The sequence below is a fragment of the Vigna unguiculata genome, chromosome 8, assembly GCF_037176805.1.
Source record: "Vigna unguiculata cultivar grain cowpea cultivar isolate G323 ecotype 2 chromosome 8, ASM3717680v1, whole genome shotgun sequence".
Taxonomy (NCBI): domain Eukaryota; kingdom Viridiplantae; phylum Streptophyta; class Magnoliopsida; order Fabales; family Fabaceae; genus Vigna; species Vigna unguiculata.
In genome coordinates this window covers 17119680-17135746 of record NC_140799.1, presented here as the reverse complement: position 1 = coordinate 17135746, position 16067 = coordinate 17119680, and positions in this window count along the sequence as shown.

Sequence of the window (16067 nt, the reverse complement as noted above, 5' to 3'; positions counted from 1 at the left end):
CCACCCATGATTAGTTGCATTCGTTTATGAAAGCGACAACAATGTTGTAAGCCAAAGATTGGTGGAGAAACTCAAGTTACCTACAAGCTTTCATCCGAATCAAGCAAGGATCAAATTCTGTACAGGACAATGTGTGAAAGAAGTATTATGTGATATTGCTCCCACGAACTCTTGTCATCTTCTTTTGAGATGGGCATGGGTTCATTTTAAAACGCTCAATCTTGATGAACGTTCCCTTTATTTGAGGAATTAGGGACATGAAATGAAGTTGAACTTTATGACACAAGGACAAGCCAAGAAGGATCAACATACGTTGAAGGAGAAAATAGAAAAAGAAGAAAAATAAACTACAGAAGGAAGAGAAATTGAAGAAAAAGAAAAGGAAGTAAAGAAAAAGATTATGGAGAAGGTAGTAGAGAACAAGGTGTTTAATGGAACGCCACCCATGTTTAGTTGCATTCGTTTATGAAAGCGACAACAATGTTGTAAGCCAAAGATTGGTGGAGAAACTCAAGTTACGTACAAGCTTTCATCCGAATCAAGCAAGGATCAAATTCAGTACAGCACAATGTGTGAAAGAAGTATTATGTGATATTGCTCCCACGAGCTCTTGTCATCTTCTTTTGAGATGGGCATGGGTTCATTTTAAAATGCTCAATCTTGATGAACGTTCCCTTTATTTGAGGAATGAGGGACATGAAATGAAGTTGAAATTTATGACACAAGGACAAGCCAAGAAGGATCAACATACGTTGAAGGAGAAAATAGAAAAAGAAAGAATAGAAAAAGAAGAAAAATAAACTGCAGAAGGAAGGGAAATTGAAGAAAAAGAAACGGAAGTAAAGAAAAAGATTATGGAAAAGGTAGTAGAGAACAAGGTGTTTAATCGAAGGCCACCCAGGTTTAGTTGCATTCGTTTACGAAAGCGACAACAATGATGTAAGCCAAAGATTGATGGAGAAACTCAAGTTACCAACAAGCTTTCATCCGAATCAAGCAAGGATCAAATTCAGTACAAGACAATGTGTGAAAGCAGTATTATGTGATATTGCTCCCACGAACTCTTGTCATCTTCTTTTAAGATGGGCAGGGGTTCATTTTAAAACGCTCAATCTTGATGAACGTTCCCTTTATTTGAGGAATGAGGGACATGAAAGGAAGTTGAAAGTTATGACACAAGGACAAGCCAAGAAGGATCAACATACGTTGAAGGAGAAAATAGAAAAAGAAAGAATAGAAAAAGAAGAAAAATAAACTGCAGAGGGAAGGGAAATTGAAGAAAAAGAAAAGGAAGTAAAGAAAAAGATTATGGAAAAGGTAGTAGAGAACAAGTTGTTTAATCGAAGGCCACCCATGTTTAGTTGCATTCGTTTACGAAAGCGACAACAATGTTCTAAGCCAATGATTGGTGGAGAAACTCATGTAACCAACAAGCTTTCATCCGAATCAAGCAAGGATCAAATTTAGTACAAGACAATGTGTGAAAGAAGTATTATGTGATATTGCTCCCACGAACCCTTGTCATCTTCTTTCGAGATGGGCATGGCTTCATCTTACAATGCTCAATCTTGATGAACGTTCCCTTTATTTGAGGCATGATAGACATGAAATGAAGTTGAAATTTATGACTCCAAGAGAAGCTAAGAAGGATCAACATACGTTGAAGGAGAAAATAGAAAAAGAAAGAATAGAAAAAGAAGAAATATAAACTGTAGAAGGAAGGGAAATTGAAGAAAAAGAAAAGGAAGTAAAGAAAAAGATTATGGAAAAGGTAGTAGAGAACAAGGTGTTTAATCGAAGGCCCTCATGTTTAGTTGTATTCGTTTATGAAAGCGACAACAATGTTGTAAGCCAAAGATTGGTAGAGAAACTCAAGTTACCAACAAACTTTCAACCGAATCAAGCAAGGATCATATTCAGTACAAGACAATGTGTGAAAGAAGTATTATGTGATATTGCTCCCACGAACCCTTGTCATCTTCTTTTGAGATGGGCATGGCTTCATTTTACAATGCTCAATCTTGATGAACGTTCTCTTTATTTGAGGCATGACGGACATGAAATGAAGTTGAAATTTATGACACCAAGAGAAGCCAAGAAGGATCAACATACGTTGAAGGAGAAAATAGAAAAAGAAAGAATACAAAAAGAAGAAAAATAAACTGTAGAAGGAAGGGAAATTGAAGAAAAAGAAAAGGAAGTAAAGAAAAAGATTATGGAAAAGGTAGTAGAGAACAAGGTTTTTAATCGAAGGCCACCCATGATTAGTTGCATTCGTTTATGAAAGCGACAACAATGTTGTAAGCCAAAGATTGGTGGAGAAACTCAAGTTACCTACAAGCTTTCATCCGAATCAAGCAAGGATCAAATTCTGTACAGGACAATGTGTGAAAGAAGTATTATGTGATATTGCTCCCACGAACTCTTGTCTTCTTCTTTTGAGATGGGCATGGGTTCATTTTAAAACGCTCAATCTTGATGAACGTTCCCTTTATTTGAGGAATTAGGGACATGAAATGAAGTTGAACTTTATGACACAAGGACAAGCCAAGAAGGATCAACATACGTTGAAGGAGAAAATAGAAAAAGAAGAAAAATAAACTATAGAAGGAAGGGAAATTGAAGAAAAAGAAAAGGAAGTAAAGAAAAAGATTATGGAAAAGGTAGTAGAGAACAAGGTGTTTAATGGAACGCCACCCATGTTTAGTTGCATTCGTTTATGAAAGCGACAACAATGTTGTAAGCCAAAGATTGGTGGAGAAACTCAAGTTACGTACAAGCTTTCATCCGAATCAAGCAAGGATCAAATTCAGTACAGGACAATGTGTGAAAGAAGTATTATGTGATATTGCTCCCACGAACTCTTGTCATCTTCTTTTGAGATGGGCATGGGTTCATTTTAAAACGCTCAATCTTGATGAACGTTCCCTTTATTTGAGGAATTAGGGACATGAAATGAAGTTGAACTTTATGACACAAGGACAAGCCAAGAAGGATCAACATACGTTGAAGGAGAAAATAGAAAAAGAAGAAAAATAAACTACAGAAGGAAGAGAAATTGAAGAAAAAGAAAAGGAAGTAAAGAAAAAGATTATGGAAAAGGTAGTAGAGAACAAGGTGTTTAATGGAACGCCACGCATGTTTAGTTGCATTCGTTTATGAAAGCGACAACAATGTTGTAAGCGAAAGATTGGTGGAGAAACTCAAGTTACGTACAAGCTTTCATCCGAATCAAGCAAGGATCAAATTCAGTACAGGACAATGTGTGAAAGAAGTATTATGTGATATTGCTCCCACGAACTCTTGTCATCTTCTTTTGAGATGGGCATGGGTTCATTTTAAAATGCTCAATCTTGATGAACGTTCCCTTTATTTGAGGATTGAGGGACATGAAATGAAGTTGAAATTTATGACACAAGGACAAGCCAAGAAGGATCAACATACGTTGAAGGAGAAAATAGAAAAAGAAAGAATAGAAAAAGAAGAAAAATAAACTGTAGAAGGAAGGGAAATTGAAGAAAAAGAAACGGAAGTAAAGAAAAAGATTATGGAAAAGGTAGTAGAGAACAAGGTGTTTAATCGAAGGCCCCCATGTTTAGTTGCATTCGTTTATGAAAGCGACAACAATGTTGTAAGCCAAAGATTGGTAGAGAAACTCAAGTTACCAACAAACTTTCAACCGAATCAAGCAAGGATCATATTCAGTACAAGACAATGTGTGAAAGAAGTATTATGTGATATTGCTCCCACGAACCCTTGTCATCTTCTTTATAGATGGGCATGGCTTCATTTTACAATGCTCAATCTTGATGAACGTTCCCTTTATTTGAGGCATGACGGACATGAAATGAAGTTGAAATTTATGACACCAAGAGAAGCCAAGAAGGATCAACATACATTGAAGGAGAAAATAGAAAAAGAAAGAATACAAAAAGAAGAAAAACAAACTGCAGAAGGAAGGGAAATTGAAGAAAAAGAAAAGGAAGTAAAGAAAAACATTATGGAAAAGGTAGTAGAGAACAAGGTGTTTAATTGAAGGCCACCCATGATTAGTTGCATTCGTTTATGAAAGCGACAACAATGTTGTAAGCCAAAGATTGGTGGAGAAACTCAAGTTACCTACAAGCTTTCATCCGAATCAAGCAAGGATCAAATTCAGTACAGGACAATGTGTGAAAGAAGTATTATGTGATATTGCTCCCACGAACTCTTGTCATCTTCTTTTGAGATGGGCATGGGTTCATTTTAAAACGCTCAATCTTGATGAACGTTCCCTTTATTTGAGGAATTAGGGACATGAAATGAAGTTGAACTTTATGACACAAGGACAAGCCAAGAAGGATCAACATACGTTGAAGGAGAAAATAGAAAAAGAAAGAATACAAAAAGAAGAAAAATAAACTGCAGAAGGAAGGGAAATTGAAGAAAAAGAAAAGGAAGTAAAGAAAAACATTATGGAAAAGGTAGTAGAGAACAAGGTGTTTAATTGAAGGCCACCCATGATTAGTTGCATTCGTTTATGAAAGCGACAACAATGTTGTAAGCCAAAGATTGGTGGAGAAACTCAAGTTACCTACAAGCTTTCATCCGAATCAAGCAAGGATCAAATTCAGTACAGGACAATGTGTGAAAGAAGTATTATGTGATATTGCTCCCACGAACTCTTGTCATCTTCTTTTGAGATGGGCATGGGTTCATTTTAAAACGCTCAATCTTGATGAACGTTCCCTTTATTTGAGGAATTAGGGACATGAAATGAAGTTGAACTTTATGACACAAGGACAAGCCAAGAAGGATCAACATACGTTGAAGGAGAAAATAGAAAAAGAAGAAAAATAAACTACAGAAGGAAGGGAAATTGAAGAAAAAGAAAAGGAAGTAAAGAAAAAGATTATGGAAAAGGTAGTAGAGAACAAGGTGTTTAATGGAACGCCACCCATGTTTAGTTGCATTCGTTTATGAAAGCGACAACAATGTTGTAAGCCAAAGATTGGTGGAGAAACTCAAGTTACGTACAAGCTTTCATCCGAATCAAGCAAGGATCAAATTCAGTACAGGACAATGTGTGAAAGAAGTATTATGTGATATTGCTCCCACGAACTCTTGTCATCTTCTTTTGAGATGGGCATGGGTTCATTTTAAAACGCTCAATCTTGATGAACGTTCCCTTTATTTGAGGAATGAGGGACATGAAAGGAAGTTGAAAGTTATGACACAAGGACAAGCCAAGAAGGATCAACATACGTTGAAGGAGAAAATAGAAAAAGAAAGAATACAAAAAGAAGAAAAATAAACTGCAGAGGGAAGGGAAATTGAAGAAAAAGAAAAGGAAGTAAAGAAAAAGATTATGGAAAAGGTAGTAGAGAACAAGTTGTTTAATCGAAGGCCACCCATGTTTAGTTGCATTCGTTTACGAAAGCGACAACAATGTTGTAAGCCAAAGATTGGTGGAGAAACTCAAGTTACCTACAAGCTTTCATCCGAATCAAGCAAGGATCAAATTCAGTACAGGACAATGTGTGAAAGAAGTATTATGTGATATTGCTCCCACGAACTCTTGTCATCTTCTTTTTAGATGGGCATGGGTTCATTTTAAAATGCTCAATCTTGATGAACGTTCCCTTTATTTGAGGATTGAGGGACATGAAATGAAGTTGAAATTTATGACACAAGGACAAGCCAAGAAGGATCAACATACGTTGAAGGAGAAAATAGAAAAAGAAAGAATAGAAAAAGAAGAAAAATAAACTGTAGAAGGAAGGGAAATTGAAGAAAAAGAAACGGAAGTAAAGAAAAAGATTATGCAAAAGGTAGTAGAGAACAAGGTGTTTAATCGAAGGCCCCCATGTTTAGTTGCATTCGTTTATGAAAGCGACAACAATGTTGTAAGCCAAAGATTGGTGGAGAAACTCAAGTTACGTACAAGCTTTCATCCGAATCAAGCAAGGATCAAATTCAGTACAGGACAATGTGTGAAAGAAGTATTATGTGATATTGCTCCCACGAACTCTTGTCATCTTCTTTTGAGATGGGCATGGGTTCATTTTAAAACGCTCAATCTTGATGAACGTTCCCTTTATTTGAGGAATTAGGGACATGAAATGAAGTTGAACTTTATGACACAAGGACAAGCCAAGAAGGATCAACATACGTTGAAGGAGAAAATAGAAAAAGAAGAAAAATAAACTACAGAAGGAAGGGAAATTGAAGAAAAAGAAAAGGAAGTAAAGAAAAAGATTATGGAAAAGGTAGTAGAGAACAAGGTGTTTAATGGAACGCCACCCATGTTTAGTTGCATTCGTTTATGAAAGCGACAACAAAGTTGTAAGCCAAAGATTGGTGGAGAAACTCAAGTTACGTACAAGCTTTCATCCGAATCAAGCAAGGATCAAATTCAGTACAGGACAATGTGTGAAAGAAGTATTATGTGATATTGCTCCCACGAACTCTTGTCATCTTCTTTTGAGATGGGCATGGGTTCATTTTAAAATGCTCAATCTTGATGAACGTTCCCTTTATTTGAGGAATGAGGGACATGAAATGAAGTTGAAATTTATGACACAAGGACAAGCCAAGAAGGATCAACATACGTTGAAGGAGAAAATAGAAAAAGAAAGAATAGAAAAAGAAGAAAAAGAAACTGCAGAAGGAAGGGAAATTGAAGAAAAAGAAACGGAAGTAAAGAAAAAGATTATGGAAAAGGTAGTAGAGAACAAGGTGTTTAATCGAAGGCCACCCATGTTTAGTTGCATTCGTTTACGAAAGCGACAACAATGTTGTAAGCCAAAGATTGGTGGAGAAACTCAAGTTACGTACAAGCTTTCATCCGAATCAAGCAAGGATCAAATTCAGTACAGGACAATGTGTGAAAGAAGTATTATGTGATATTGCTCCCACGAACTCTTGTCATCTTCTTTTGAGATGGGCATGGGTTCATTTTAAAACGCTCAATCTTGATGAACGTTCCCTTTATTTGAGGAATTAGGGACATGAAATGAAGTTGAACTTTATGACACAAGGACAAGCCAAGAAGGATCAACATACGTTGAAGGAGAAAATAGAAAAAGAAGAAAAATAAACTACAGAAGGAAGGGAAATTGAAGAAAAAGAAAAGGAAGTAAAGAAAAAGATTATGGAAAAGGTAGTAGAGAACAAGGTGTTTAATGGAACGCCACCCATGTTTAGTTGCATTCGTTTATGAAAGCGACAACAAAGTTGTAAGCCAAAGATTGGTGGAGAAACTCAAGTTACGTACAAGCTTTCATCCGAATCAAGCAAGGATCAAATTCAGTACAGGACAATGTGTGAAAGAAGTATTATGTGATATTGCTCCCACGAACTCTTGTCATCTTCTTTTGAGATGGGCATGGGTTCATTTTAAAATGCTCAATCTTGATGAACGTTCCCTTTATTTGAGGAATGAGGGACATGAAATGAAGTTGAAATTTATGACACAAGGACAAGCCAAGAAGGATCAACATACGTTGAAGGAGAAAATAGAAAAAGAAAGAATAGAAAAAGAAGAAAAATAAACTGCAGAAGGAAGGGAAATTAAAGAAAAAGAAACGGAAGTAAAGAAAAAGATTATGGAAAAGGTAGTAGAGAACAAGGTGTTTAATCGAAGGCCACCCATGTTTAGTTGCATTCGTTTACGAAAGCGACAACAATGATGTAAGCCAAAGATTGATGGAGAAACTCAAGTTACCAACAAGCTTTCATCCGAATGAAGCAAGGATCAAATTCAGTACAGGACAATGTGTGAAAGCAGTATTATGTGATATTGCTCCCACGAACTCTTGTCATCTTCTTTTGAGATGGGCATGGGTTCATTTTAAAACGCTCAATCTTGATGAACGTTCCCTTTATTTGAGGAATGAGGGACATGAAAGGAAGTTGAAAGTTATGACACAAGGACAAGCCAAGAAGGATCAACATACGTTGAAGGAGAAAATAGAAAAAGAAAGAATAGAAAAAGAAGAAAAATAAACTGCAGAGGGAAGGGAAATTGAAGAAAAAGAAAAGGAAGTAAAGAAAAAGATTATGGAAAAGGTAGTAGAGAACAAGTTGTTTAATCGCAGGCCTCCCATGTTTAGTTGCATTCGTTTACGAAAGCGACAACAATGTTGTAAGCCAAAGACTGGTGGAGAAACTCAAGTTACCTACAAGCTTTCATCCGAATCAAGCAAGGATCAAATTCAGTACAGGACAATGTGTGAAAGAAGTATTATGTGATATTGCTCCCACGAACTCTTGTCATCTTCTTTTGAGATGGGCATGGGTTCATTTTAAAATGCTCAATCTTGATGAACGTTCCCTTTATTTGAGGATTGAGGGACATGAAATGAAGTTGAAATTTATGACACAAGGACAAGCCAAGAAGGATCAACATACGTTGAAGGAGAAAATAGAAAAAGAAAGAATAGAAAAAGAAGAAAAATAAACTGCAGAAGGAAGGGAAATTGAAGAAAAAGAAACGGAAGTAAAGAAAAAGATTATGGAAAAGGTAGTAGAGAACAAGGTGTTTAATCGAAGGCCCCCATGTTTAGTTGCATTCGTTTATGAAAGCGACAACAATGTTGTAAGCCAAAGATTGGTAGAGAAACTCAAGTTACCAACAAACTTTCAACCGAATCAAGCAAGGATCATATTCAGTACAAGACAATGTGTGAAAGAAGTATTATGTGATATTGCTCCCACGAACCCTTGTCATCTTCTTTTGAGATGGGCATGGCTTCATTTTACAATGCTCAATCTTGATGAACGTTCCCTTTATTTGAGGCATGACGGACATGAAATGAAGTTGAAATTTATGACACCAAGAGAAGCCAAGAAGGATCAACATACATTGAAGGAGAAAATAGAAAAAGAAAGAATACAAAAAGAAGAAAAATAAACTGCAGAAGGAAGGGAAATTGAAGAAAAAGAAAAGGAAGTAAAGAAAAACATTATGGAAAAGGTAGTAGAGAACAAGGTGTTTAATTGAAGGCCACCCATGATTAGTTGCATTCGTTTATGAAAGCGACAACAATGTTGTAAGCCAAAGATTGGTGGAGAAACTCAAGTTACCTACAAGCTTTCATCCGAATCAAGCAAGGATCAAATTCAGTACAGGACAATGTGTGAAAGAAGTATTATGTGATATTGCTCCCACGAACTCTTGTCATCTTCTTTTGAGATGGGCATGGGTTCATTTTAAAACGCTCAATCTTGATGAACGTTCCCTTTATTTGAGGAATTAGGGACATGAAATGAAGTTGAACTTTATGACACAAGGACAAGCCAAGAAGGATCAACATACGTTGAAGGAGAAAATAGAAAAAGAAGAAAAATAAACTACAGAAGGAAGGGAAATTGAAGAAAAGGAAAAGGAAGTAAAGAAAAAGATTATGGAAAAGGTAGTAGAGAACAAGGTGTTTAATGGAACGCCACCCATGTTTAGTTGCATTCGTTTATGAAAGCGACAACAATGTTGTAAGCCAAAGATTGGTGGAGAAACTCAAGTTACGTACAAGCTTTCATCCGAATCAAGCAAGGATCAAATTCAGTACAGGACAATGTGTGAAAGAAGTATTATGTGATATTGCTCCCACGAACTCTTGTCATCTTCTTTTGAGATGGGCATGGGTTCATTTTAAAACGCTCAATCTTGATGAACGTTCCCTTTATTTGAGGAATTAGGGACATGAAATGAAGTTGAACTTTATGACACAAGGACAAGCCAAGAAGGATCAACATACGTTGAAGGAGAAAATAGAAAAAGAAGAAAAATAAACTACAGAAGGAAGGGAAATTGAAGAAAAAGAAAAGGAAGTAAAGAAAAAGATTATGGAAAAGGTAGTAGAGAACAAGGTGTTTAATGGAACGCCACCCATGTTTAGTTGCATTCGTTTATGAAAGCGACAACAATGTTGTAAGCCAAAGATTGGTGGAGAAACTCAAGTTACGTACAAGCTTTCATCCGAATCAAGCAAGGATCAAATTCAGTACAGGACAATGTGTGAAAGAAGTATTATGTGATATTGCTCCCACGAACTCTTGTCATCTTCTTTTGAGATGGGCATGGGTTCATTTTAAAACGCTCAATCTTGATGAACGTTCCCTTTATTTGAGGAATGAGGGACATGAAAGGAAGTTGAAAGTTATGACACAAGGACAAGCCAAGAAGGATCAACATACGTTGAAGGAGAAAATAGAAAAAGAAAGAATACAAAAAGAAGAAAAATAAACTGCAGAGGGAAGGGAAATTGAAGAAAAAGAAAAGGAAGTAAAGAAAAAGATTATGGAAAAGGTAGTAGAGAACAAGTTGTTTAATCGAAGGCCACCCATGTTTAGTTGCATTCGTTTACGAAAGCGACAACAATGTTGTAAGCCAAAGATTGGTGGAGAAACTCAAGTTACCTACAAGCTTTCATCCGAATCAAGCAAGGATCAAATTCAGTACAGGACAATGTGTGAAAGAAGTATTATGTGATATTGCTCCCACGAACTCTTGTCATCTTCTTTTTAGATGGGCATGGGTTCATTTTAAAATGCTCAATCTTGATGAACGTTCCCTTTATTTGAGGATTGAGGGACATGAAATGAAGTTGAAATTTATGACACAAGGACAAGCCAAGAAGGATCAACATACGTTGAAGGAGAAAATAGAAAAAGAAAGAATAGAAAAAGAAGAAAAATAAACTGTAGAAGGAAGGGAAATTGAAGAAAAAGAAACGGAAGTAAAGAAAAAGATTATGGAAAAGGTAGTAGAGAACAAGGTGTTTAATCGAAGGCCCCCATGTTTAGTTGCATTCGTTTATGAAAGCGACAACAATGTTGTAAGCCAAAGATTGGTAGAGAAACTCAAGTTACCAACAAACTTTCAACCGAATCAAGCAAGGATCATATTCAGTACAAGACAATGTGTGAAAGAAGTATTATGTGATATTGCTCCCACGAACCCTTGTCATCTTCTTTTGAGATGGGCATGGCTTCATTTTACAATGCTCAATCTTGATGAACGTTCCCTTTATTTGAGGCATGACAGACATGAAATGAAGTTGAAATTTATGACACCAAGAGAAGCCAAGAAGGATCAACATACATTGAAGGAGAAAATAGAAAAAGAAAGAATACAAAAAGAAGAAAAATAAACTGCAGAAGGAAGGGAAATTGAAGAAAAAGAAAAGGAAGTAAAGAAAAACATTATGGAAAAGGTAGTAGAGAACAAGGTGTTTAATTGAAGGCCACCCATGATTAGTTGCATTCGTTTATGAAAGCGACAACAATGTTGTAAGCCAAAGATTGGTGGAGAAACTCAAGTTACCTACAAGCTTTCATCCGAATCAAGCAAGGATCAAATTCAGTACAGGACAATGTGTGAAAGAAGTATTATGTGATATTGCTCCCACGAACTCTTGTCATCTTCTTTTGAGATGGGCATGGGTTCATTTTAAAATGCTCAATCTTGATGAACGTTCCCTTTATTTGAGGAATGAGGGACATGAAATGAAGTTGAAATTTATGACACAAGGACAAGCCAAGAAGGATCAACATACGTTGAAGGAGAAAATAGAAAAAGAAAGAATAGAAAAAGAAGAAAAATAAACTGCAGAAGGAAGGGAAATTGAAGAAAAAGAAACGGAAGTAAAGAAAAAGATTATGGAAAAGGTAGTAGAGAACAAGGTGTTTAATCGAAGGCCACCCATGTTTAGTTGCATTCGTTTACGAAAGCGACAACAATGATGTAAGCCAAAGATTGATGGAGAAACTCAAGTTACCAACAAGCTTTCATCCGAATCAAGCAAGCATCAAATTCAGTACAGGACAATGTGTGAAAGCAGTATTATGTGATATTGCTCCCACGAACTCTTGTCATCTTCTTTTGAGATGGGCATGGGTTCATTTTAAAACGCTCAATCTTGATGAACGTTCCCTTTATTTGAGGAATGAGGGACATGAAAGGAAGTTGAAAGTTATGACACCAAGAGAAGCCAAGAAGGATCAACATACATTGAAGGAGAAAATAGAAAAAGAAAGAATACAAAAAGAAGAAAAATAAACTGCAGAAGGAAGGGAAATTGAAGAAAAAGAAAAGGAAGTAAAGAAAAAGATTATGGAAAAGGTAGTAGAGAACAAGGTGTTTAATTGAAGGCCACCCATGATTAGTTGCATTCGTTTATGAAAGCGACAACAATGTTGTAAGCCAAAGATTGGTGGAGAAACTCAAGTTACGTACAAGCTTTCATCCGAATCAAGCAAGGATCAAATTCAGTACAGGACAATGTGTGAAAGAAGTATTATGTGATATTGCTCCCACGAACTCTTGTCATCTTCTTTTGAGATGGGCATGGGTTCATTTTAAAACGCTCAATCTTGATGAACGTTCCCTTTATTTGAGGAATTAGGGACATGAAATGAAGTTGAACTTTATGACACAAGGACAAGCCAAGAAGGATCAACATACGTTGAAGGAGAAAATAGAAAAAGAAGAAAAATAAACTACAGAAGGAAGGGAAATTGAAGAAAAAGAAAAGGAAGTAAAGAAAAAGATTATGGAAAAGGTAGTAGAGAACAAGGTGTTTAATGGAACGCCACCCATGTTTAGTTGCATTCGTTTATGAAAGCGACAACAATGTTGTAAGCCAAAGATTGGTGGAGAAACTCAAGTTACGTACAAGCTTTCATCCGAATCAAGCAAGGATCAAATTCAGTACAGGACAATGTGTGAAAGAAGTATTATGTGATATTGCTCCCACGAACTCTTGTCATCTTCTTTTGAGATGGGCATGGGTTCATTTTAAAACGCTCAATCTTGATGAACGTTCCCTTTATTTGAGGAATGAGGGACATGAAAGGAAGTTGAAAGTTATGACACAAGGACAAGCCAAGAAGGATCAACATACGTTGAAGGAGAAAATAGAAAAAGAAAGAATACAAAAAGAAGAAAAATAAACTGCAGAGGGAAGGGAAATTGAAGAAAAAGAAAAGGAAGTAAAGAAAAAGATTATGGAAAAGGTAGTAGAGAACAAGTTGTTTAATCGAAGGCCACCCATGTTTAGTTGCATTCGTTTACGAAAGCGACAACAATGTTGTAAGCCAAAGATTGGTGGAGAAACTCAAGTTACCTACAAGCTTTCATCCGAATCAAGCAAGGATCAAATTCAGTACAGGACAATGTGTGAAAGAAGTATTATGTGATATTGCTCCCACGAACTCTTGTCATCTTCTTTTTAGATGGGCATGGGTTCATTTTAAAATGCTCAATCTTGATGAACGTTCCCTTTATTTGAGGATTGAGGGACATGAAATGAAGTTGAAATTTATGACACAAGGACAAGCCAAGAAGGATCAACATACGTTGAAGGAGAAAATAGAAAAAGAAAGAATAGAAAAAGAAGAAAAATAAACTGTAGAAGGAAGGGAAATTGAAGAAAAAGAAACGGAAGTAAACAAAAAGATTATGGAAAAGGTAGTAGAGAACAAGGTGTTTAATCGAAGGCCCCCATGTTTAGTTGCATTCGTTTATGAAAGCGACAACAATGTTGTAAGCCAAAGATTGGTAGAGAAACTCAAGTTACCAACAAACTTTCAACCGAATCAAGCAAGGATCATATTCAGTACAAGACAATGTGTGAAAGAAGTATTATGTGATATTGCTCCCACGAACCCTTGTCATCTTCTTTTGAGATGGGCATGGCTTCATTTTACAATGCTCAATCTTGATGAACGTTCCCTTTATTTGAGGCATGACGGACATGAAATGAAGTTGAAATTTATGACACCAAGAGAAGCCAAGAAGGATCAACATACATTGAAGGAGAAAATAGAAAAAGAAAGAATACAAAAAGAAGAAAAATAAACTGCAGAAGGAAGGGAAATTGAAGAAAAAGAAAAGGAAGTAAAGAAAAACATTATGGAAAAGGTAGTAGAGAACAAGGTGTTTAATTGAAGGCCACCCATGATTAGTTGCATTCGTTTATGAAAGCGACAACAATGTTGTAAGCCAAAGATTGGTGGAGAAACTCAAGTTACCTACAAGCTTTCATCCGAATCAAGCAAGGATCAAATTCAGTACAGGACAATGTGTGAAAGAAGTATTATGTGATATTGCTCCCACGAACTCTTGTCATCTTCTTTTGAGATGGGCATGGGTTCATTTTAAAATGCTCAATCTTGATGAACGTTCCCTTTATTTGAGGAATGAGGGACATGAAATGAAGTTGAAATTTATGACACAAGGACAAGCCAAGAAGGATCAACATACGTTGAAGGAGAAAATAGAAAAAGAAAGAATAGAAAAAGAAGAAAAATAAACTGCAGAAGGAAGGGAAATTGAAGAAAAAGAAACGGAAGTAAAGAAAAAGATTATGGAAAAGGTAGTAGAGAACAAGGTGTTTAATCGAAGGCCACCCATGTTTAGTTGCATTCGTTTACGAAAGCGACAACAATGATGTAAGCCAAAGATTGATGGAGAAACTCAAGTTACCAACAAGCTTTCATCCGAATCAAGCAAGCATCAAATTCAGTACAGGACAATGTGTGAAAGCAGTATTATGTGATATTGCTCCCACGAACTCTTGTCATCTTCTTTTGAGATGGGCATGGGTTCATTTTAAAACGCTCAATCTTGATGAACGTTCCCTTTATTTGAGGAATGAGGGACATGAAAGGAAGTTGAAAGTTATGACACCAAGAGAAGCCAAGAAGGATCAACATACATTGAAGGAGAAAATAGAAAAAGAAAGAATACAAAAAGAAGAAAAATAAACTGCAGAAGGAAGGGAAATTGAAGAAAAAGAAAAGGAAGTAAAGAAAAAGATTATGGAAAAGGTAGTAGAGAACAAGGTGTTTAATTGAAGGCCACCCATGATTAGTTGCATTCGTTTATGAAAGCGACAACAATGTTGTAAGCCAAAGATTGGTGGAGAAACTCAAGTTACGTACAAGCTTTCATCCGAATCAAGCAAGGATCAAATTCAGTACAGGACAATGTGTGAAAGAAGTATTATGTGATATTGCTCCCACGAACTCTTGTCATCTTCTTTTGAGATGGGCATGGGTTCATTTTAAAACGCTCAATCTTGATGAACGTTCCCTTTATTTGAGGAATTAGGGACATGAAATGAAGTTGAACTTTATGACACAAGGACAAGCCAAGAAGGATCAACATACGTTGAAGGAGAAAATAGAAAAAGAAGAAAAATAAACTACAGAAGGAAGGGAAATTGAAGAAAAAGAAAAGGAAGTAAAGAAAAAGATTATGGAAAAGGTAGTAGAGAACAAGGTGTTTAATGGAACGCCACCCATGTTTAGTTGCATTCGTTTATGAAAGCGACAACAATGTTGTAAGCCAAAGATTGGTGGAGAAACTCAAGTTACGTACAAGCTTTCATCCGAATCAAGCAAGGATCAAATTCAGTACAGGACAATGTGTGAAAGAAGTATTATGTGATATTGCTCCCACGAACTCTTGTCATCTTCTTTTGAGATGGGCATGGGTTCATTTTAAAACCCTCAATCTTGATGAACGTTCCCTTTATTTGAGGAATGAGGGACATGAAAGGAAGTTGAAAGTTATGACACAAGGACAAGCCAAGAAGGATCAACATACGTTGAAGGAGAAAATAGAAAAAGAAAGAATACAAAAAGAAGAAAAATAAACTGCAGAGGGAAGGGAAATTGAAGAAAAAGAAAAGGAAGTAAAGAAAAAGATTATGGAAAAGGTAGTAGAGAACAAGTTGTTTAATCGAAGGCCACCCATGTTTAGTTGCATTCGTTTACGAAAGCGACAACAATGTTGTAAGCCAAAGATTGGTGGAGAAACTCAAGTTACCTACAAGCTTTCATCCGAATCAAGCAAGGATCAAATTCAGTACAGGACAATGTGTGAAAGAAGTATTATGTGATATTGCTCCCACGAACTCTTGTCATCTTCTTTTTAGATGGGCATGGGTTCATTTTAAAATGCTCAATCTTGATGAACGTTCCCTTTATTTGAGGATTGAGGGACATGAAATGAAGTTGAAATTTATGACACAAGGACAAGCCAAGAAGGATCAACATACGTTGAAGGAGAAAATAGAAAA